At 36.3% G+C, this 23513-nt stretch overlaps 1 protein-coding gene across 2 annotated transcripts in view; it reads right to left on the minus strand.

Moving 5' to 3' along the window:
• Positions 1-13957: 13957 nt before the first annotated feature.
• The window catches only part of LOC149185123 (uncharacterized), a 162286-nt gene continuing 152730 nt past the window's right edge, over positions 13958-23513 (minus strand). For both annotated transcript variants that reach the window (XR_016257351.1, XM_089417772.1), the window contains exon 6: positions 13958-14992. The gene's annotated coding sequence lies outside the window, so the exon portion shown is untranslated. The remainder of the gene's footprint in view (positions 14993-23513) is intronic.

Consider the following 23513-nt stretch of genomic DNA (forward strand, 5'->3'; position numbering starts at 1 on the left):
GTAGAGATTGGACAATGTTGTCCACATCTCATGGGCATTGCTCTTTCCTCTCACATGAGGAATGCAATGGTCTTTGATTCCGTTTAGAATCAGCCTCTTACCCTTGTTGTTATTTTTATTATAAGCTGTCAACTGAGTAGCATCAGTAGGCACAACAACAGGGTTCTGTGTGGTATGCACCATGATATCCCAGACTTCTGCCTCCTCAAAGATACTTTACATTCTCTCCTTCCAAACGCTGTAATTTATATGCCCATCCAGCCTATCCTCCACCCTCAATCCCAATGACATCCTGCTGTACTAAAACTGAAAAATAGCACTGCCGTAGTAAAGATAAAATTGCTGTTTATGAAAAAATCAGTTTGCTGGAATTTTCTGAGTGAAAAATCAGCAATTGTAATTTTTCCTTTTGCTATCCCAAACTGTCCTTCAGCACTCAAGCTCTGATACCATGTAGAAATTTCTGTTTTCCCACCCCGGTTTTCAGTTTCTCCTTATTTCTCCCATATAGTTAAATGCCCTTTCCCATAACCATACATTTAACAAGCTGAAAAAAATAAATTTTGCTGAAAACACAAATTCTGGAAATTTTACAGAATGCTGGAAATTGCAGAAATAAAAATCAGCAGTAATAAACAGCCATTAAAACACATTTAAACACTGAGATTTTTGGTCAATGTGACCCTGGAAAAACCCCCTACAACTCTTGGGGAAAACCAGTTTGAGAGCTCTTCTTTATTTCTGAAAATTGCCTTTTACAGTGAGAAATTTTCAGCAAAAAAAATCAGCAAGCAAATTTACAACTTATCTCTTTTCCCATGCTTCATACCAAACTGGAAATTACAGCAAACATGACAGTAATAAATGCTGTACGGTCTCCTCGATTTTCGTGCCCACTTTCAGCATTAAATGCTGCTGTATGGCCCTCGTTTTGCGTGCAGAAAAAACTAGCAAACCTCTCCTCGAAAATCGTGCCAAAATCTGCCTTTCACTGTGTGCTGAATCAGCTGTACAAATCTGTTCAACTGCTGCCTTGGAATGTGTGCCAAGCCGCTGTCTCCTTCTCCTCCCTGCTCAGAAATCTCTCTTGCTCTCTTGCTCTCCTTCTCCCAATCTGCTCATGAAAGAATTGAATCGAATGTGATCTTTTCCTCCTTTTCCTCCCTTAATATAACTCCAAATGACTTTTGGGTGACCCAAGTGACTTTTGGGTGATATCTAAATCCAATGGCTGAAATAGATTTAGATCAATGGCTGAGATTAAATGTTCATTTAAATCTCACTTTTTATTTTTTAATTCACCCCAATTTAATAAAGACCCTCTTAGTCATTTATTTCCAAAGTCACTTTTTCTTTCTAATTTTTCATTGACTTTATAAAAGTCACTTTAAAATTAGACTTAGTAACTTTATCACTTAAAGTCACTTTTAAATTAGATTTAACTTTATAAAATTATAAAGTCACTTTAGGAGAAAAATTAAATTCTTTTGGACACTTTTCCCTAGACCAAAGATCAAAGCCTAAGGGAACCACCTGTCCTCCGGTACCAAATTTCAACAGTGATGAATTGAGCTTTCTTTCATTTCATCCCACGAAAACCTGATCCTGTCCAACCATCCAACTAAATGGGGCTTGAAACTATCGCTTTTCTTTTCCACATAGTACACTATTACTATTACCATTACCGTTGGTGCAAGTGATTTTATAACTTTAAATGCATAAAAACAAAATACATAAAATTGGATGCACAATCATAAGACTCAGTCTTGTAATTTTCATACAAAATAATCGACTCCGTAATGTAATTTTCATGCGGCAATGTCACTTGAGATCCCAACTCCAAAACTTTCTAGTCCTCTCGTGATGCAGAATTAAAGGAAAGCTTAATTATTTTATGAAGTGGAAAATGTTTTTTTTTTTTTTCAAAAAAGGATTTAATTAGTAGGTGTTTGTATATGTCAAAGTAATGTAATATAAAATTTTCTAATTTAATTTCCCATGCCGATTTGTCAAATTAGTAATTTATATGTAAAGAGAACATGCATAAGCAATGCCCTCGAGTGTTATGACATGTAAATTTAAATATTGAGTAATTATTTTGACATATATAAATTAGGCATGCAAATAATTTTTCTTATTTAGTTTGTTTTATTAATATTTTTTTTTATTTTATTTTACCTTCATATAGTATATAAAAAACCTTTTTCATATGTATTTTTATTTTATTGTTTTAAACAAAAAAGTTGAAATGACTTTTATTAAATTTTTTTAAACACTTTGATTAATTAAATAATATCATATATATATCTTTATTCAAATTAAGAATTTAATTTACATATAGGTTTTTAATCGAAATAAAAACCTATGAAAGGACTCATAGGTCTAAGTGTTGTAACCTGCTGTACCATATGTAAGAATCCCGAAATTAAAACATGCAACTAATTAGATTAATTATGTGATTTATAATTAACACACAATTTATCAACTATTTAACATAGAATAGAGACAACCTACTTGTGGCGATGAAATTCCTTATTTATGATTTTGGAGTTGAACGCTATTTGAATCCTGCTAACTGCAACAATGTTTTGGGGACGACTCTCCACACAATCGTAGGCTCAGTTGCACAAAATCTTGCTATAATTGGCCACCCCTGAGCCCTCAATCAACGTACTACTGCCCGAGAAATTTTTGTCTCACAACACTTTTCTCCCAAGAAAATGGATGATGGAATCATAGAATGATCTCTCATCTTCCTCACCGTCTATTAAATAGAGCAAACATTAGAAGAAGAACCACATGCACACATTCCATGTGTCAACATGCAACTTTTATTTCTTTATTTTAAGTTTAGTTTAATTTAGTAATTTTCTTAATGCAGTTTTTTCTTATTTATTCTTTTTTACTTTTTGATAACTTTACTTATTTTTACTATTTTTATAGTTCTCTTAATTTAACTCTTTCTTATTTTATTGTACTTTTTGTTAACTTTACTTTATTTTTACTATTTTTTTATAGTTTATTTTTATTGAAAACTCTAGTATTGTTATTTGCTATTTTTATTTATTATTATATTTTCCTCATTATTTATTATTTATTTACTGATATTATCTTTTCTTTATTGTTTATCATTTATTTTTTTATATTTTAATATTATATTATATTATTTATTATTTATATTATTATTAAGGACATTACAAGGGCTGTATAGATGAAAATAATATTGGTCAGAGAGAAAAATGAATCTCTTTTCATCAGAGTTGAACAATCAAATCCCATGGCCCTAATCAACACCCATAATCTAATTGCAAATGATCTTCAACTGGCACCTAGATATCTTGCTATCCAAGAGCAAACGATTTCACATTTTGAGGATATGTTTAGGTTGCTAAGAGATGATAATATACATGCCTGCTAAATGAGATGGAAAACACTGCTACACAGCTTGAAGATCAGAGAATATCATTCCCCTCAAAGGTTGAGAGAGGCACTCAACATGGCACTTATGTATAAGCAATCAATGTAAAGGTTGAAGGTCATTGGATAGGCCTAAAACTCAGTCCACCACTACTCCTAGGGATGCTAGAAGGGAGAAAAGAAAAAGAGGAAAAGAGGCAGTGGGAAGAAGTAGAAAGGAAAGTAGGCGTCTATAAACAAGAAGAAGAGACCACAACAAAAGCATAGGATGTCAGAGAGCTACCAGAGCCATGAAAGACATGGACATTGACTAAGTTTCTCAAATGATAAGCAACACTTTCAGTAGGTTGGTGATGATGAGCCTCATCATTGGGTAATTATATGGACCTTAATTTGCCTTAATTCACCTCCTAGCTCAGTCAAACCAACTATTCTCATAACTTATTGCATACTTTTGATTATATTTTGTTTATGAGATGAGTTAGAATTGGATATTTTGATTTATGGTCTAATGTGCATGTAATGCAGGAATAAAAGATAAAAGCAAGTAAAAATGCAGGAATAAAGGATAAAAGCAAAGAACCGTGACAAAAACCTTGGTTAAAACTCGAATGGGATAAGGGAGAGGAATTATAGGAGGCAAATCCTCTTCATTTACTACCCCCCCATTCGAATATTCCTCCATCAGCTCGAAGTGCAAACAACCAAATCATGAGGACTAAAAGACAGTCGAGCAAGTGAAAGTGACAAAAACCAGTTTATTTTGAGTGGGGAGCCAAGCCTCCCTAATGGGAAGGAAGTCGTTGGAGACTTCAGATGTATAAGTAGAGAGACTTAGGACCTCAGTAGGATTCAGATTCTTATTGTAAAACTCTACTTTAGTTCTAAGCTGCAAGACTTGTGACAGTTTGTTATGTAATCCATGGTTTTTATAATAAAGACGAGTTCTGTTTTGAGCCAACACTGAGTTAACTCAGAGGGCTGGAGCTCTTGGGTTAGGGCCCAACCCGAGCAACCAAAGCTCATCTTTATTGTACATGTATGCTAGCATAGATTTTTGGTTCTGTTTATTTGCTTAAGCGGCTTCCTGGTTTCCTCTTCATTTGCTTAAAGTCATTGCATTTCCATTACAGTAGTATAGCATAGCTTCCTGGTTTTCTGTTCATTTGCTTAAGTAGCTGCATTCCCATTACAGTGGTGTAGAGTAGATCGATTGTGCTTTAGTTTACTTCCATTTGTGTTTTCTTTCAATTAGCAGGTTAGCTAGGAGAAAAAGATCACCATAAGGTTGTCTGCAGGTGTCTCGGCCTCGCCTCCTCCCTCTGGGACCATGACTTGAGGAAGAGACCCTTCAACAATCCAAAAAACACAGGTTTCTAGTTCTCGCATGAGCTTTGGAGTTTGTTGTTTGATGCAGTTACTTGTTTCATTTCATTATCATCGTTTTCCCTCACTCTCGGTCCACCCTCACCCTCATTGGTTTTTTTGTCGTTTTCATTTGAAACCTCCTTCAACACGTTCTTCATGCATCGTTTCCTCACCGTCCGATCCACAACAAACCTGACCAATCATCGTCCGATTCATTAGTTTACCCAACGGCCATCGCGCGCGAAGTCTTCCACCTACTTTATGCACTCTAATCTCCATCGTCGATTTGTCTCTTGATCCAACGGCTATCGCATCACCTCAATACTTTATGCGCCCCAATATCCACCGTTAATCTGTCTAGCCTGATCCGATGGCTATCGTGCAATCTCACGTGGATTCTTACACGACCGTTATCCGCCCAAGAGCACGCGAGAAAAGTGGTTTTCTCGTGCTACGTGTCACCCAGTTAGGCTATGAAATTTCAAAATACAGCTTACAGCTTTGAGGGCGCGCGAGAAATTGCTTACCGCCTCTGAAAACCCGCTCCATCATTTCCGCACGTTTCTTTCGCGATAAGATCTCCGCTGTTCATCTGCTTCTTTACCATGTTCTTCCATCCATTCACTTAATTCCTCGCGATAAGACCTTCGTCGTTCATCTGCTTCGTTACCTTGTTGGTTCACCTATTCCCTAAATTGCCCGCGATAAGATCTCCATCGTTCATCTTGTTCATTAACCCTATTCATCCATCTATTCACTTAAGCCCTCGTGATAAGATCTTTGTCGTCCATCCTCTGTTCGTTGATCAATCCAACGGTCCCTATGCACTACTGCGTCCTTACGTCCTCCTTTCACCAATTTCGATCTCTGATTGCTCTTCCACTTGAAAACAGATTTAGTTTAGTTCCTTTGCTTACACCTTAGTATAGTTTAATGCTCTTTACCTCTGCAACTTAGATAGTAGCATTAGGTTAGTGTTGATTTAGCAATTCTGTTTAGCATAACTGTTTAGATAGTTAGTTAGGTTATGGTGTGGTTTAGCATTACATGTTGTTTTCTTCATTACTGCAGTAGAGTAGCTCTCTCTTAGAATATATTTGCTCTTCTTCCATTAAAGAATTAAACTTCTTCTGACCCTATAGAAGTCTGGCTTGGAACCCCTGGGGTCTCTTGCCAGATGAGCAGTGACAACAGGCAGGACCTTCACTTTTACTTGTGTATATAGCACTGTCACCTCCAAATTTGTATGAACCCGGGGTTGATAAGTAAAGCTGGTAGCCCTGGGAGTTGCAGTGTTCTTGTTGCAATACCTAGGCTCATCAAGTGGATAAAGCAATTGTTTTTTAAAGCTTTGACATCTAACTAATCGCTCCACCTGCAAGAGTAAAGACATATCTTGTAGTAGATCTCCTATTTTCCAAGTCACCGGCATAATTTGAATCAACATATCTGCTAACTGAAACATTGCAACCATTAAAGATGATACAATGGTCACTTGTTCCTCTCAAATACCAAAGCACCCATTTCACTACTCGCCAATGTTGTTTTCCTAGATTTTCCATGAACCTACTAACAACTCCAATTGCATATGAAATGTCAGGTCTTGTAGACACCATCGCATACATTAAGTCGCCTACTACATTTGCATATGGTACACGAGACATATACTCCTTTTCTTCACAAGTTCTCAGACTTAAACCCAAAGAAAGCTTAAAATGGGAAGCTAAAGGAACATTAATAGGTTTCACATTGTTCATACCGAACTTTGCAAGTATTTTCTCCACATACTTCTGTTGTGATAACTAGATCTTTCCATTTTTCTTGTCTATATGTATCTCCATCCCAAGATCTATTTTGCAGTGCCAAGATCCTTCATATCAAACATCCTAGCAAGTTGAGCCTTTAACCTATTGATCTCTTCCATGTTTTTGCTTGCAATAAGCATATCATCAACATACAAAACCAAGATAACGAATATACTATTCAAATTTTTAAAATATACACAAAGATCATATTTACTTCTAGTGAAGTTATGGCTCACCATGAAGGAGTCAGACATCTTCTACCATTCCTTGGGTGACTGTCTCAAGACATACAATGATTTCATGAGCTTGCAAACTAATCTCCTATTACGACCATGTACAAACCTTCTGGTTATTCCATATAGATCTCCTCATCCAAATCTCCATGAAGAAAAGTTGTTTTAACATATAATTTTTCTAACTCAAGGTCAAGAAATGCAGTTAGTGTTAACATCATACTAATAGAAACAAGTTTTACAATTAGCGAAAAATTCTCATGAAAGTCAATACCTTCGATCTGAGAGTACCCTTTTGCTACCAGCCTTGCCTTATATCTTTCAATATTTCCATCAACATTTCTCTTTATTTTGAAGACTCGTATACATCTGACAACACTTCTCCCTTTAGGAAGTTCTACAAGATCCCAAGTTTTATTTTTAGCAAGGAATCCATTTGCTTGTCCATAGTCTTCTTCCATTTTTCACTATATGCATCATCCATTGCTTCTTAATAACAAGAAGGTTCCCCATCCTCAATAATCAAAGCAATAAATGAAGCAGAATCTTCACAACTCTTAGGTGCTCTTCTTTCCCTTGTAGACCTCCTAATAGTGACAAGTTGTTGAACTTGTACACTTTCCTTTATATCTTCTTCACATTTTTCTTCAGAGGCTTCCTTTTCTTCTGACTTTTCAAAAAATGTCAGAGTCTCTAACTGAATTTGTTGATTCTGTGATACCTATTCATGTTCAACTTTTTCAACCTTTGCTTTTAGAAGAGAAGATTCATCAAACGTTACGTCTCTACTAATGATGATCTTATGCATAGAAGGATCCCACAACCTGTATCCTTTCACAACATTGTCATACCCAACAAAGACATAACATTTTTCTTTTGGGTCTAACTTAGAATGATGATTCTTTGGAATAAGAGCATAGGTATTACAACCAAAAATTATTAAGTATAAGAGCATAGGTATTACAACCAGAAATTCTTAAGTACGAATAATCACAAGACTAACTTGACCAAACTTATTTAGGAATTTTACAATTAATAGCAATTGAAGGTGATCATTTTACTAAATAACAAGCAGTAGATATTGCTTCTTCCCACAGCTCCTGCAAATTAGCATTGTTGATCATGCTTCTAGCTCTTTCCATAAGAATCATGTTCATACGTTTAACAATGCCATTTTGCTAAGGAGTATAGACAATAGTTTTGTGTCTAACAATCCCTTCATTCTTGCAATATTATTCAAAATTCCAAGGAAGTAAATTCACCGCCAATGTGAGTTCTTTTTTTTCAACAAGAAAAAAACATAATATCCTTCATTAGAAAAGAGGAGTTGTCATACATCAAGGGGTGATCCAGATCATCACATATATATCTAAAAAAAGACAGAAGAAGAGAGTCAACAGAATGCAGTCAAGACAAAAAAGAGAAAAAACAGCAAAGCAATCCCTGCAATACATCAAAGGAAACACTCTGTAGAAGAGCCCAACCAGGGGGTGAATGTAACAACCATGAATTTCAACCAAACACTAGTCACTGAGTAACCGAATCACAAATCCAGTCTCCTTAGAAGTCAAAGTATCCTAACTCACCGATAAAACCCTCATGCAAAAAATCAAAATGCACCAGCCTAGGGCGGATAAGGACCCTGCGCTTGGACAGGGCATCCATCAATAGGTTTTGCTCTTGATACACATGAAAGAAGGAGATGTCATAGAACAAAGGATGCAGGGCCAAAATGTTTTCCATCTAGTGATGAAGAAGAGGGACCTCAAGTGAGTTCTTTCCCTGCACCCATTTGATCACTATTTTGGAGTCCCCAGATATCTTGATTGAATCAATTGCCAGTAAAAAAGCACACTGAAGAATTCCCCACAAAGCCACAATCTCAGCTTGGTAGTTGGAGCCACCTCCTCCACTCTAGTAGAAACAATATCCAGTCTCAAGACTCAACTTGATAAGGGCACCACATCCACATCTGCCATCATTTGAAGCTCCATTAAAGAGGCCAAAAGGATAAGAATCCCCCAAGTTCTTAAAAGAGACACAACACTTAGGAGCTTCTGGGATCCATGGGCCAATCTCAAGAAAGTGTCCAATAATTTTGAGGCTGGTGGAGAAACAGTCCGTGAAACTACCTTTAAAAATACTGTGTTTCTGGAGCGCCAAATCCCCTAGAATACATAAAGAGGGATCACTCTGAAAGTCTTAGTTCTGTTGACCAGTATCAAAGGCAAGAAATAATGGAAGGCCAATTTCTATTAATAGTAATCTTCATCATCTCTGAGACTATCTCCCAAATGTCTATAGTCAAGGGACAATGCACGAACAAGTGGTTGTAATATTCGAAGTTAGCACAACATAGGTAGCATCGTCTAGGCCCATGAAAACCTTTTTTCGTCAAATTCTCCCAAGTAAGAATATGGCTAAAACAAGTTAGCCAAGAGAAGCATTTGAGTTTTAATGGGGCTTCCCATTTCTACATTGGCACTGTCCAATCTACAAAAGGGCTAGATAGGGGAGAGTCAGAATGATAAGAATATTATTATTTGATTAAGATATTACCGCCAACAGTCTGACCACCCCTAGTAAATAAGTCAGATTTGTTAGTTAATGAAATCTCGGCTTCACATAAATTGAGCTTGTATGATTCCCATTTGAAATCAAATTCAGCGGAGTGCCCCAAATCCAGGGAAACATCATTAAAGTTACAAAAATATTATAAAAAACAATGCATCGGAAAAGAAATATAAAGATATCAAAGACTTGTTTTACAATAAATCAAAAGAAAAGGACGAGGAAATTTTGCACTTAAGGGATCATAATAAAAAATTACTTGAACAAATAAAAAAGTTCAAGGTAAGAAGCAAAAATTAAAGCAAGAAAATGAAAGTTTTGAGAAGAAACTCAATGAGAGTATCAGAAAAAGAATAAGAAAATGTGTGCTTAAAAACTCTTAATTAAAGGTTATCAGAACAAATAAAAGATTTAAAAGACAAGAATGACTCTAAGAATAAAGTCAACAATCCAAAAAATGAAGAACTTCCATGTTTAAAAAATAATAACCCAAATCTGTTTGATTAGATTGAGAAACTTAAGGATGATAAGAAATCATTGAAAAATAAATTTGAATAACTTGTCACAAAAGAAGGATCAAAATCTCTAGATGTAGTAGTGCAAGTTGAAGAAGAAGAGAAATACAATTTCCGTTAATCTCACAGTTCAAGCAAGTCCAAATCTCGTTAAAGTGAAGACATTTTCAGAAGTTGTAATTCAAACAATGGAAATTTCAAGCGATGATTCAATAGCCAACTCAACAACATTAGTTCCTAAAGTAAATCAGGAAATTGCCACACGCATGATAAAGGAAAGTCAAACTAGAAAAACTCCATTAACATTTAAATAAAAAGAGAAAATAACTCAATTAGTTTGTGTATTTGTATCACTCAAAACATAAATAACAAACTTATGTTCCAAAGAACTTTGAAGTTTGCACAATTCAATGTGGTGATAACAATTCATCACAGGTTTTCAACGATTGCAAGATTCCACAAAAGGTTGATCTAGGATAGCTAGATCCCTTCTCAATTCGACAATTTTACTTATTGCTCAAAGGATCTTATCATCTTGTATCAACGAAGATGACAAATCGAAAAATTCCAAAAAATGTCAATATATTACAAAGACAACGAACAAATGATACGTCTTTTTAGCTATAAGCATTGAAGACAAAGTTTTTTGAAGAGGAAGACAATGTTATGAATATAATTTATATATAAAATAATAAAATTAATGCAAATATGGTAATGATTAATTAATGAACATTAATTAATAGTTAGTATTGTAGAGACATATCTCTAAGGACATGACCATTTATGAAAGTGTATTTACCTAGGTACATAAGTACCCTCACCCTCATTTGTAATCATCTCACTTATATTCAAATATTCTTATATATAATTATTTGTCTTACAATGAGTCTTTGTCTTCGAAGTGTTCTAAAGATTGTTGTAGTATCTAAACTTTGTTCGTTACCGACGTGGTTATCGCGACTGTGTCTTAGAATTTGGTCAATGGTGACTGCTTCAATGGCTATGTTGGTAGGTGCTAACAATGGATACAATTGGTCAACATTGTGTTATGGCAATGGAGGATAAGGGAGATTGCTACAGATGATGGAGGGGGGTGTGAGCGGGCAGTGTGCTCTACACAAAGTACGAAGGCGGTGGCAAAAATTCTGGCTGGGATGTGGATAATTTTGCTGCAGTCTTCGTGCAACTGTGGTGTCATTGCATTGTTTTTATTTTATTTATGTTTTTTTAACCCTTTTCTATAATTTTTTTGCCTTGTTTATTTATTTATTTATTTATTTTTCTATAATATATGTCTTTTTTATTTTAATTTTTCTAATATATTCTTTCTTTAATTTTTCTTTTTTTTTAATGGATAAAGACTCAATGGGAGAATGAAGAAGCTCCAAAACTATGTAGCGAAACACTTCAATCACAACAACAATGAGGCTGGTGAAGATTTTAATGGCCCAAGGCCAAGATCGGAGAACTTGGCTTTGATACCAATCTAACAAACTCAAAATATCTGAAATATAAAAGTAAAAGTATCCATCACATGGTAATATATATATGTATATATATATATATATATATAAGAAATATGAAATGATTGATGTTATAAATGAGGAACCACTTATATACTTAAGCATGTGCCCTTTCACAAATGGTTAATGGTCAGATCCTTAGAGACGTGACTCTTCACTAATTAATTATTATTTAATATTATTTAGTTACATTAATTATTATTTAATATTATTTAGTTATATTATTTTTATATATTGGATTCATAGTAATAATCAATTATTTTTCAACCGCAACATATCTAGCTGGAATGAGAGTATCAATATGGCACTAAAAGATCCCAATATCACAGGATGCCGCAAAGAATTTTTTGGGGTAAACCGCTAAAGGCATATTGCCACGAAACAAGGTATTGTTTGATAGAAAAACAGTTGATGTGATATATAGTGGAAGGTACCTGTAATAGTATCAGCTGCAACATTCAGCATCTCTCTTCAAACTTACAAAGAGATCACAAATTCATGAAAATATACAGACAAAACAAATCATAAGACTTGAATCATAAAACAAAAACGATCATAAAAAAGAGGTCAGATATCCAACGCTAGAATGCTGTGTTATAAATGTGCAGAATGATATCAAGAAAACAGTAGGACAGAAGATCACGATAAGCACATCTAATATATGCGTACTATTCAAAACAGCATTAACGAGGCATGTAGTCAGTAGTCACATTTTACTTGGTATTTAACAACTTCAAATTTTGCTAAAAGAATATAGAGAAATTACTATTATAATAAATCTTGCCCGTCACAATGAACTAACATTCAGTGTAGGGTTCAGTATCCAATTTTGGAAAGGACACACTGAATAAATTATAAATTATGTTATTATAATCCTCTGTAGGACTATCTTTTAACCGCAAAAAACATAGAAAAATTCTGGTTCTAGGGCTCCACAAAATGTGCCAGACCTCATTTCGTAGAGTCCGCCTATATTCTCTACATTGTGAAAGTACCTCAAACGTGTGCATGCAAGTTCGCCTCACATTATACATCATTCATAATAATGATAATAGTATGTGGTAGAATAATTTTAAATCATTATTTAAAGCGAAGGCAGAATAATAATAAATCATTCATAACAGCAGTGGTACAGCAAAATCCAACATGAATAAGACTCATCTATTGGGAAGAACAAGTAGAGATCACATCTGAGCATATGGTTTTACAGCCATAAATTACCAAGAATGGATTCCCACCCTGGGACTATAATAGACTTGGAAACAATCTTCAACAACACTATTTAACTAACTTGCCAACCGCAGCCATAAATTACCAAGAATGGATTCCCACCCTGGGACTATAATAGACTTGGAAACAATCTTCAACAACACTATTTAACTTGCCAACCGCATGCGCCAATGATTTTTTCCCACAATTTGATACCAAAGAGCACAAAATTTGAAATTAACATGTACACACACTTACATCTATATATATATATATATCGACTAATAAAATTTACTACACAGGTTAAACCACATAAATTCCTATGAATATCACAAGAATATGTGTACAAAGCAAAAGTTTAGGAATATCTTTGCAATTGCTGAGATATTCAGCAAAACATTTCCAATTCTTCAGCCTGCAACAACAGCAAACAACATGTCATGAAATCTCTAATATTAAGTGGTCTGCACAATAGGTTTTACTAAAATCAACTAGACATCTGCCAAAGATCAACTTCCCCACTAATCCCTGCAGTCACTATCATTAAAACCGTCATTTAGTGGTGATGCTAGTAAACAAAATGTCAAAAGCATAACTCAATTCAAGCACAAAAGAATCTGCAAAAATGAAACCTGCAGTAGTGGTCCAGAGAGAAGATTCTTCAAAGATGTAGACAAGCAATTTGAGAATTTTGCCTCGGCAGAGTATCTTCTGTCAAAGAACATTCCAAACCAGCTAGCTGAATGCTAGAGTAAAAGGAATAACTTACTCCCAATTTTGTCCCTCACACACACTCGCAAACTCGGGATTTTATCACAAGTTTTAATATAGCTGGACATCCTCCTCTTGAATGAAGCCTTTGTGATATCACACTTTCCATATATCGCATGTTATAAACATAAATAACATAAATATGTATAGACAATATAAATAATAATTCATAATTAATGAAAGGACATGTCTCAATGAAAAAAATGACTTCTTATGAAAGGGCACTCGCACCTTGTATTTATAACAAGGCACTCATCTGTAATTCTCATCAAATATCATTTCATTTTTTCAAATACAGTCATATATTATTTATTCATCCTCTAATGGATATCTTTATATATCAAATATTTTGGATATTATATTCATGAGCCAGGTTTGGCTGTCACATAAAATCCTCAAATAATATAACCAGCCTAGATCCATCTTAACCCTAGATCAGTGCAGTAACTTCAGGACATGTTTGCACTTCAAGACATTCGATTTCTCTCAGCACCTCATAAAGCTGAGATTAATATGGAACTGGGCTGGTTGATTTATATAAACAGTTGAACTTCAATTTTTAATATTATTGTTTTTTCAATTTTTTTATTGCCCGACATGTATCACATTAGTGTTACATTTGTGACATTACACTTCTCCCTCACCAGGGCTGTAGAGCAGCAGTTAGTAGCTATGGCAAATCTACGATATCATAACACATCTGAGCTTTTCATCAAGAGAAATCTTTCCAAGATCTTTTTGATGCTAAACATAAAGAGGCAGTGTCTATGTCATGCCATTAATTCACTCAGCAACGAAGTATATGATGATTGGCATTGAAGAAAGCTAGAGAAAAACATGAAAGCTCTTCTCATGGGATCAGTGAAGTTTACAAACCGTCACAATCTTATTTATTTGTCAGCCTAAAAATATTGTACCCCCGCTATGTAAGAGTCAAAAGGCATGGACTGTATTCGGAAGCAGTGCATGCTTTTCTCTTCATCGTTTCACTCCACCACACATTCCTATTCTACAACTGACTTGCTTATTTGAAGCATCCTAAACCACACCACTTATGTGAAGAGATTTAGACAAACTGCAATCATATTGGTACCCGGGAAAACTCTCTAGTGGAATTGGAACGATGGGACTGGAAACTAAAACACATTTTCCAAATCACAGTGCTCACTGCTGTCTCTTACAGTATGAGGTTGTAGCATTATGTGTGAATGATCTCAATAAAATCATTGTTACCTCTAACTACAGCATGCTCTAGATGTCAAAAATGCGGTTTCCTGTGGAAGGTCAGAATGTTGCATGCAAAATATATGAAAATATGTATTGCATATCAAATATATTACAAAATATCTAAGAGTACATTACAATCCCTGGTTCACAATATTAATGCAACGCTGGAACTCTCAAATACTTTAAGGTCATGCTGAACCTTGGCCAAACTGATGTTTCCTGCCAATGCAGCACTTAAGCATCACTGTACAAGCTGGGTCTCCAAGGCACTGATATTTACGGAAAAGCATGCACAATCTTCATTCTGTAAGGGAATTTGCTTGTTACATAAGTGTTGCCGATGCTTCTTAATACTGTCAACACGCAACAAAATAAGTTACAAATTGATTTCATTTGACCGATTAATTACTTGCAAAACACAAAATACTTTATTTGTTTCTACGTTCATCTTAAAATGATAGAAGTACCTTCTAAAACAAATTAATGAAAGCACTTTGCTCAAGAAATGTTTTGTTTTTAACAAGTATATCTTTCCTGAATATTATTCTATGAGAGATGGGAGAAAGCAAAATAAAAATATATTAATATTGAGGACTAAAAGAATCAGATTGTCAAATACTTCTAGCTGAAAGACAGTATGTCACCAGCGGGGTTGCTAGGAAAACCATTATATACTAAAAACAGATTATCAAAAAGCCTATAAACGATGATAAACAATAAATAAGCAAGGCTATTGGATTAGTAAAAAAAGAAGTAAGTTGCAACAATTTTTCGATGGCTGAAAATGCATAGAACAACTAGAAAACCCTACACGTCAACCCTAAAAAGATGACTGAAAATGCATAAAAAATGATATTTTGCTTTTCAAGCCCTAGGAATGAGTTCCCATGTATTTTATGCTATTAAATGCAGATTTTGTCGTAACCACCACCCTAGAAAACAAAAAATAAATAAATAAAATCAAGGTTTAATTTATTTATTTATTTATTTTTAATGAGGATTGTCACACTAAATAGACTAGTGCCTTTCTCAATCTGGGGCACATGACCTAGCAACTTTCAATCAATTGGAGACTTTATACAAAGGTTCCTTGATAGATACTTGGTCAAAATTTAGCAGAAGGAGATGTTAGAGCCGTAAAAGATTCAATACATTAAGATGAAATTTCAATGAAACTGCCCACGGGGCATATAGAATAGACGGTGATGGGGTGTATTATTAAGGCACTCCGTGATGTAAAGGTCACTGGTTTGAAACTCTGTGGGAAAAAATCCAACCATGTTAAGGGTTGGTGTGGCCTAGGCCGGGTGTGATCCTTGGGTGATTTTGACGGCTTAGATGCCCCTGGGTCGTAGTTTCTCAAGCTAGAGGTAAGTGTGGAGTCATATTAGGATTCACACAACTTAGCAAACGAAAAAAAAGAAAAGAAAAGAAAATTTTAGTGAAACCCTATTTCTACAACAATTGCAAAATGGAAGAAGCTTACTCACAATAAAGTTGCACAAATCACGATAGAATCACCTCATCAATCCAAGAGAAAATCCCTTAAAACATAATATCCTCTCCAAGACAATTCGCTGTTGAAAATTTTAGTGAGAAAAGGGTTCTTTGATTTGTGCCTTAATCATAGGAGCCAAAACGAGTTCCTTTTGTGCATGGTCGAGTTCCTAAAATTTAGGAGTTTCCCTAAAAATTAGGAGTGCATGAGGCAGTTAACTAATGTGTTGAAATTGAAAGTCAAGCTCTTGATTTTCTAGTGTGAGTTGGCTTGGAAACTGAAAGAACAAGTGGAGTTGGCCTCCTAAATTTTAGGGGGAACTAGTGAACAAGTTGAGTTAACTGTTGCTACCTAGAAAAGCACCAGTTTGACTTTCCAAACATAGAACTCACTAATTTTAACCATTCAAATTGCCTTTAAAAGGAGGAACAAAGGCACAAGTTTAATCATTGTTTTGGTGAGCACGAGTCGGTGAGACCAAGCAATAGGAAGCACGAGTTTGTATATGGAGCTTGTGAGAGGAAGAGTGTGCAAAAGAAGCTTGTGCACAGATTGGTAGAGGGCAGCAGAGATCAACAGTCTTGCAAGGGTTCCAAACCTGGTTCAAGGCAGGAAAACTAGGTTGTTTTCAGATTGAAACAATTGTATTTGAAAGAGATCAATTGCTCAGTTTTTCTATGAATAAAATTCTCATTAAGCAGAGGGTTTTCCAAGTTGGGTTCCCTAGAAAAATAGTGTGTTTAATTGTGTGTGAATGTCTTTGATTCTGTTATATTCTGCTGCAAATTTGAAGTAGAGAAATTCTGTGTTTTACTGGAAAGAAACTAGTTTTCAGTTTTCAAATTGTTCACAATAACAGTTGCAGAATTTCAAGGAAATTCTACATTCGCTACATCAATGTTCCATTCCATCCAAAAGAAAATTAGGGTATTAGTGCACACTTTTTATTTCATGAGTGTGTGTGTTACAATGATCCAACCTAAATTGACTTCCCTTGATTCATATGAAGGCAATCAAGTCGATTTAGTTCGATAATTGAGTAAAAGCCCAAAAATTAATAATTTAAGCATTTACAAGTTAAGTAGGTCACAAATCAACCTAAAATATAGTTATCTCAATGATAAAACATAACAAAAAGCCTCCTTTTAACCCCACATGTGTAAGCAAAAGGTTCTACAAGGATGATGTCATCCTCTAAAGGTGAATATCTCCATCAAAATGTACCATGGACGGGTCAAAAGAGTGTTCCTCACTCAAAGGCCATCTTGTCATCAACAAAGTGTCCATTCATTGAGCAAACCCCTCCCCATCAACTTTTTATCATCTAAAAAGGTGTACCATCCCTTCCAAAGGGATTTCAAGTCATCATCATCGTCAAACTGGCCCAAAAACATGGCAACATCCATCAAGAAGGTATAATACCAGCCTGGGGACATCTTGTGGTCTCTACGGTGGACTTGTCTTCTAGGAAAATTCCTAGCTTCAATGTGCATTGTTTTATTCTCTAGAGGGAGCGAAGAAAGTCGTCATCAATGTTGAATATGTCCCAAGGTCAAATGATGCTTATAAAGTGGTCAACATCTTGCCTCTAGTGCCCAACAGGGTCATCAAATGTGGTTGGACATCCTCTTTGAAGTGTTGGAGAAGTCTCCAGCAATCCCTCAAGGGAAGGCAATTGTAGTTGGGAGAAAGCATGTAAAACATACCTTCAAAATCAAGTCAGATCATCACCATAGATAAAATAACCATAAGAGTGTCATAGTGGGACATATCTAACGCGAAAGGCACCAAAGTGCTTCACACAAATATCATCTTCAAATGTCTTCCCATCTTAGGGTTTGTAAACAAGTTACCATGCTTAGATATGGGAGGCTAATTTAGAGGCCCTATTAGGTGCTTCCAACCCTAATGGTGTTACCCCTTTACAAAAGGGGGTACATAGATTTTTCAGTGCATTATCCACCAACATTGTAAGCCTAAGGACACAAGTCAAAGCCTTGTAAAAGCCATGTGAAGTCTTGTATTAGGTATCCTAGACCTGTGTCTTGTCAATTCGAGTCGATATCTATTTTGTTTGGTCGGACCATGCCCCATCACTTGAAAGCTTCACCTTGGTAGGTTTCTCATGAGCACTCATGGTTTCATGGGAGCTTGCATTTTGTAATGTCCCTTCGTAATTGTTTTCCCAAGGAGAGGAAAAACAATTTTTGGCAATTTTGTTATTTTTGGCTTAATGCATTTTTGGTGGAAGAACTTAAGAGAAAGGTGGTCGATGTGCTTTTTAGTGGATTGTGGGGGCCACTCACCCACCCAAAATACGCACCCCTTGGAGGCAACTCGATTTTCCTAAGTGGGGGATCAAAATATTTGATGGGACCGGTTGACCACTACGTGTCAACAACCCATAGCAGTACACCCCCTTTTTTTCCGCAAAAGGGATAGTGCTTGATCAATGTGTCCGTGTCGTTCGACTATCATCATCAGCCTGATCATGTTATATTGTAAACCCTTTCTGCATGTGTAAATTGTAAATAATCTCAACAGATCCGTGTCGTGTATGTAATTGCCTAGGTAAACCTAATTTTTTGATGACGATCTACATTCCGGAAGGTTTTTTGTCTCACTGATCCATGATCAGCAAATTTTTCCTTCAGCCTTACCTCAAAGCCAGAATGGATTTTGTCACTAGAATGTTAGGGGAGTCCTAGTGTGCTAGATTGAGTCTATGTAAATAAAGTGATTTGGGAATAATCCTAACTATTTGGTTAGGTTATTTTATTACAAATTGCTTGATCTGCTAGATTATATATTCGTGTCACAGAAATGGGTAGTCTGTGAGGGTCTTGGTCAAATGGGTTTTCCCCCTTGAGATGTAAAAAAAATGTAGAAAACATGATGTAAAATGTCTTGAGGGTTAGGAAAATAATTTATCCCCTCATATGTCCTAGGTCCTAGGTAATTTTAAATTTTCCAAAGGCTAAATTCGAGGGTCCTTTAAAAAGTCCAGGGACTAAGGTTAATTGATTTTTTTGCTAAATTTTATGCCCTTGGTCCTTAAGGTTAGGTCAAAGTCAAAATTTTGAGGAAATTAATTCAAAAATTTAATTTTTGAATTAATTAAAATCTAAGTAACCAGATTCGTTAAAAAGGGGCCACGTGTCCAGTCCTGCGAATTAGACACAATACGCTGGGGATTCGAATCCCAGAAGGGGACATGTAGTGTCCTAACGGGACACGTATGAATCCCGTACGTGTCCCGTTAGGACACAATGTGTCCCGATGTTGGGATTCGAATCCCCACAAATGAAACCCGCGGGCATAAAAAAGGCACTGTTCTTTATGTTTTTTACCATTTCTCTCTTTCAGTTTTGCATACTTCAAGTTGTGGGCAAGGAGCTAAGGGTTTGGAGCAAGGAGCTATGGGTGTGGAGTGTTCGACAAGGAGATTCAAGCACCAGGTAAGTGCATTTCATCTCTATTTTTTTGCATTTCTATTACAACAGTTTGTATATGATTTTTTTTTATTTTACAAATTTGTGCATGTTTTGTTTATTTTTTTTACAGTATTCATGGCTCAATCAAGGGTAGTAGTTAGGGGGCAAAGGAAGGCGAAGAATGTCTCCATTGGAGATGCCCCTCCTCCCCTAATATCATCAGAGTCTGATGCAAGTAATGTTGAGGGAAGAGGAGGACCTAAAGACAACATCGAGAAATATCATTGAGGGAAATATAATATGTCACAAGAGAGGATGGGACAAGCACCAAGGGGAAGGGAGGAGGCAAAGTGCAATGGGGATGCAACTTTTGCCACATTTCTTTCAAAAGCACATATTACTGTGTGAAAGGCCATTTGTTGGCTTTACCAGGTTGTGGAATTGGAGCTTGTAAAGTTGTTCCTTTACAAAAGAAGAAAGAAATGGAAAAGGAGTTCACTGTTGGTATGGAAAATGTGGTTGCAAAATCAAGAAAAACCAAGAATGAAGACCCCCTTCCATTTTTGAGGAAAGGCACCACCAGATTTCCATTTGAGAGTTCCATTGGGGGACAAGCAGCAAAAACAAAAGCAATTACACTTGGTCCAATGAACAAGATTTTTCAAAAAGAGAAACGGGAAGAGCTTGATCTCACCATTGCCTTCTTTTTTCTATCAAAACTTCATATCATTTAATGTTGCATGCTCACCTCTATTTATTGAGATGTGTCGAGCTCTAACTCATGGGTCTCCATCATGGTATGTGCCTTCTGGTTCAGAGAAGCTTAGAACCACATTGTTTACGAAGGCAAAAAAAGAGGTGCAAAAAATGCTTGAGCCTATTGTAGCATCATGGCAAACATCTGGGGTTAGCATTGTTTCTGATGGATGGACAGATCCAATACGACATCCAATCATGAACTTCATGGTGTCTTCCTTGAATGGTCCAGTTTTCTTGAAAGCAGTGGATACACTTGAAGAATACAAGGATGCACAATTTATTGGTGAGTTATTTATTAAAGTTATTGAAGATGTAGGTGTTGATTCTTGTGTGCAAATCATTACAGATAATGCCCCTGTTTGCAAGGCTGTTGGCATGATTGTGGGAGCTAGATATGCACAAGTGTTTTGGACACCTTGCATTGTCCATTCATTGAACTTAGCACTAAAATCCATTGTTTCTGATGTGCTTTGGATTGGTAACATTATTGAGGATGCACAACATATCCGTAACTTTGTGCAAAATCATACAAATGTCCTCACCATCTACAAGGAGTACAACAATCTATCATTGTTGAAGATTGCTGATACACGGTTTTCCTCTTCATTCATGATGTTGAAGAGGTTGAGGGAGGTCAAGACCGCTCTTGGGGCCATGGTTATTTCTGAGTTTTGGTCTTTTTGAAGAAAGACAGATCAAGTAGCCTCTAAAAGAGTGAAGGACACAGTGCTAGATGATGCTTGGTGGGAGAGGGTAGATCTAATTATTCAGATCATGGACCCTATCATTTCTTTGCTTCGATTTGCAGATACAAACAAACCCATCCTAGGAGAGGTTTACGAGGGATGGGATTCCATGATTGAGTCTGTGAGGAGCATTATTCTACAGAGTGAGTGCCCCGAGTATGAGACATCACTAGAGGCCTTCTGTGGTACTATACAGGATATTCTTGTCAGTAGATAGGACAAGAATTGTACACCTTTACATTGTTTGGATCACTCATTGAACCCAAAATACTACAACCATGAGTGGCTAAATGGTGGACCTTCCTGCAGATTCCCTCCTGACATGGATGGTGAAATCTCACAGAGGAGGAAAGATGCATTCGGGCGGGTTTTTCAGGATAAAACATTGCTTGATGAGGTGGAGGATGCCTTTGAAGAGTTTTCCACTAGCACTGGTCGATTTGCAGGATATGATGCGATTAGAGAGAGGGGGGCTAAGAAGCCCTATTCTTGGTGGGAAAATCATGGGGCAACAAGACCTCCTCTTCAGCAGTTATCCATGAGGCTCCTCTCTCAGGTGACTTCATCCTCTTGTTGCGAAAGGAATTGGAACACATATGGGAATTTGTATAGTGTGAAGAAGAGCAGGCTTGAGCAGTCCATGGCAAAGACAATGGTGTATGTGCACACCAACCTTTGTCTTATTTACAGGCAGAGGGAAGAGTGGTTGAGGGGAAAGACAAAGATGTGGGATGTCTTTCTTGATGATATGGGTCTGGACAACAGTGTTGAGTTGGCATTGGCCAACATGGATCTCAATGATCCAGTGCTAGAGCCTATTAGATTTGATGACGGTGATATTTTAGAGGGGTCATCCTCCACACCAGCAGATGCAGAGGCGACTATGGATACAGGGGAGGAGGAGGATGCAGAGGAGAGTAGTGGTGACCATGATGATGAGGACATTAATGATGGCTATGAGGATTGATGACTCATGAGTCATGGGCTACCTATTGCCTTGAGGCTTGTATACCTATAGTTGTTTTGTAGACCTTTGTAAATACAATAAAGAGGACTGGTCTTGTATTAAGCAAAATGAAAATCGAAGTCTTTCAAACTTCCATTAAATTTCTTGGCCATACTATATTCAATGGCCAAATCTCCTTGCAAAAACATGCTCTGGAATTCTCTAACAAATTTCCAGACATCATTACAGACAAGACGCAGCGACAAAGATTTCTTGGTTGTTTAAATTACATAAGTAATTTCTATCAAGACTGTGCCAAGGACAGAAGCTTATTAAATCAGAGGCTGCGCAAAAATCCTGAACCTTGGACTCCACTCCATACCAGAGTAGTTCAAAAGAGTAAAGCAAAGGTCAGAGACCTTCCCATGCTGTATATATCTGATGATGCAGCTTATAAGATTGTAGAATCCGATGGCAGCAACATCGGATGGGGGGTATATTAAAACAAAGAAAAGATAATGAAGAATGGGTTATCCAGTTCGCTTCAGGAACATGGAACCCCACTGAGAAAAGATATTCTACTATAGAAAAAGAGGTGAACGCAGCATGGAATAACATCGACAGATTCAAGATCCATCTAGTTAATAAACCATTTCTTCTCAGGACAGATGCGTCTACCCTTAAGAAGGTGCTTAATAAAGATATCAAGAAGCCTGGAGAAGCCAAATTCGCCAGATGAAAGCCCTTTTTGCCAATTTTGATTTCAAAGTGGAACACATCAAAGGAGAAGACAACTGTTTACCTGTTTATGTTTAAAATGACCTTGCAATATTTTTGAAAAAATAAGTATATCATCTATATACACAATCAGCCAATCGAAGAAGGGTTTAAATATAGAGTCCATCACCTTTTGGAACTTGGATGGTGCATGCTTTAGGCCGAAAGGCATCACATTCCATTCATAATGTCCGGTTGGGACACTGAAAGTTGTTTTGAATTTATCCTTCTTTGATATAGCAACTTGCCAAAATCCTGATTTCAGATCGAACTTGGAAAATATTTTTGCTCCTGCTATTCTGCTTATCAGATCTCCTTTGTGGGGAATCGGATATGTATTATCTACTAGTACTGAGTTCAAAGGCTTATAATTGATGACTAGCCTTGGGATGCCTCTGATTTGTTCTGCTCTTTTATTTACATAGAACCCATAACAATTCCACGGGCTCTCTGATTCTCTGATCAATTTCTTACTCAACAGATTCTTGATTTCTTTTTCGCAGAGCTCACGATATTCCTTGTTCATCGGAATTGCCTTACTTTTACATGGCTTACCTGTATATTCTGTTTTATAGGGCAATTCAACACAATATTGCTTTCTGTGCCAAAAAGCATTTGGATCTTCTGCACAACACTCTTTCTCTATTTGTGCCTTTAATTCTGAAATCTTCTTTTGTATTGTTGGTAAGCTTAGCTGTTGTGAGATATGAATGG

This window comes from Pinus tabuliformis, chromosome 3_2, assembly GCF_031772625.1.
Source record: "Pinus tabuliformis cultivar Carrire ecotype Pingquan chromosome 3_2, CPIR1, whole genome shotgun sequence".
NCBI lineage: Eukaryota > Viridiplantae > Streptophyta > Pinopsida > Pinales > Pinaceae > Pinus > Pinus tabuliformis.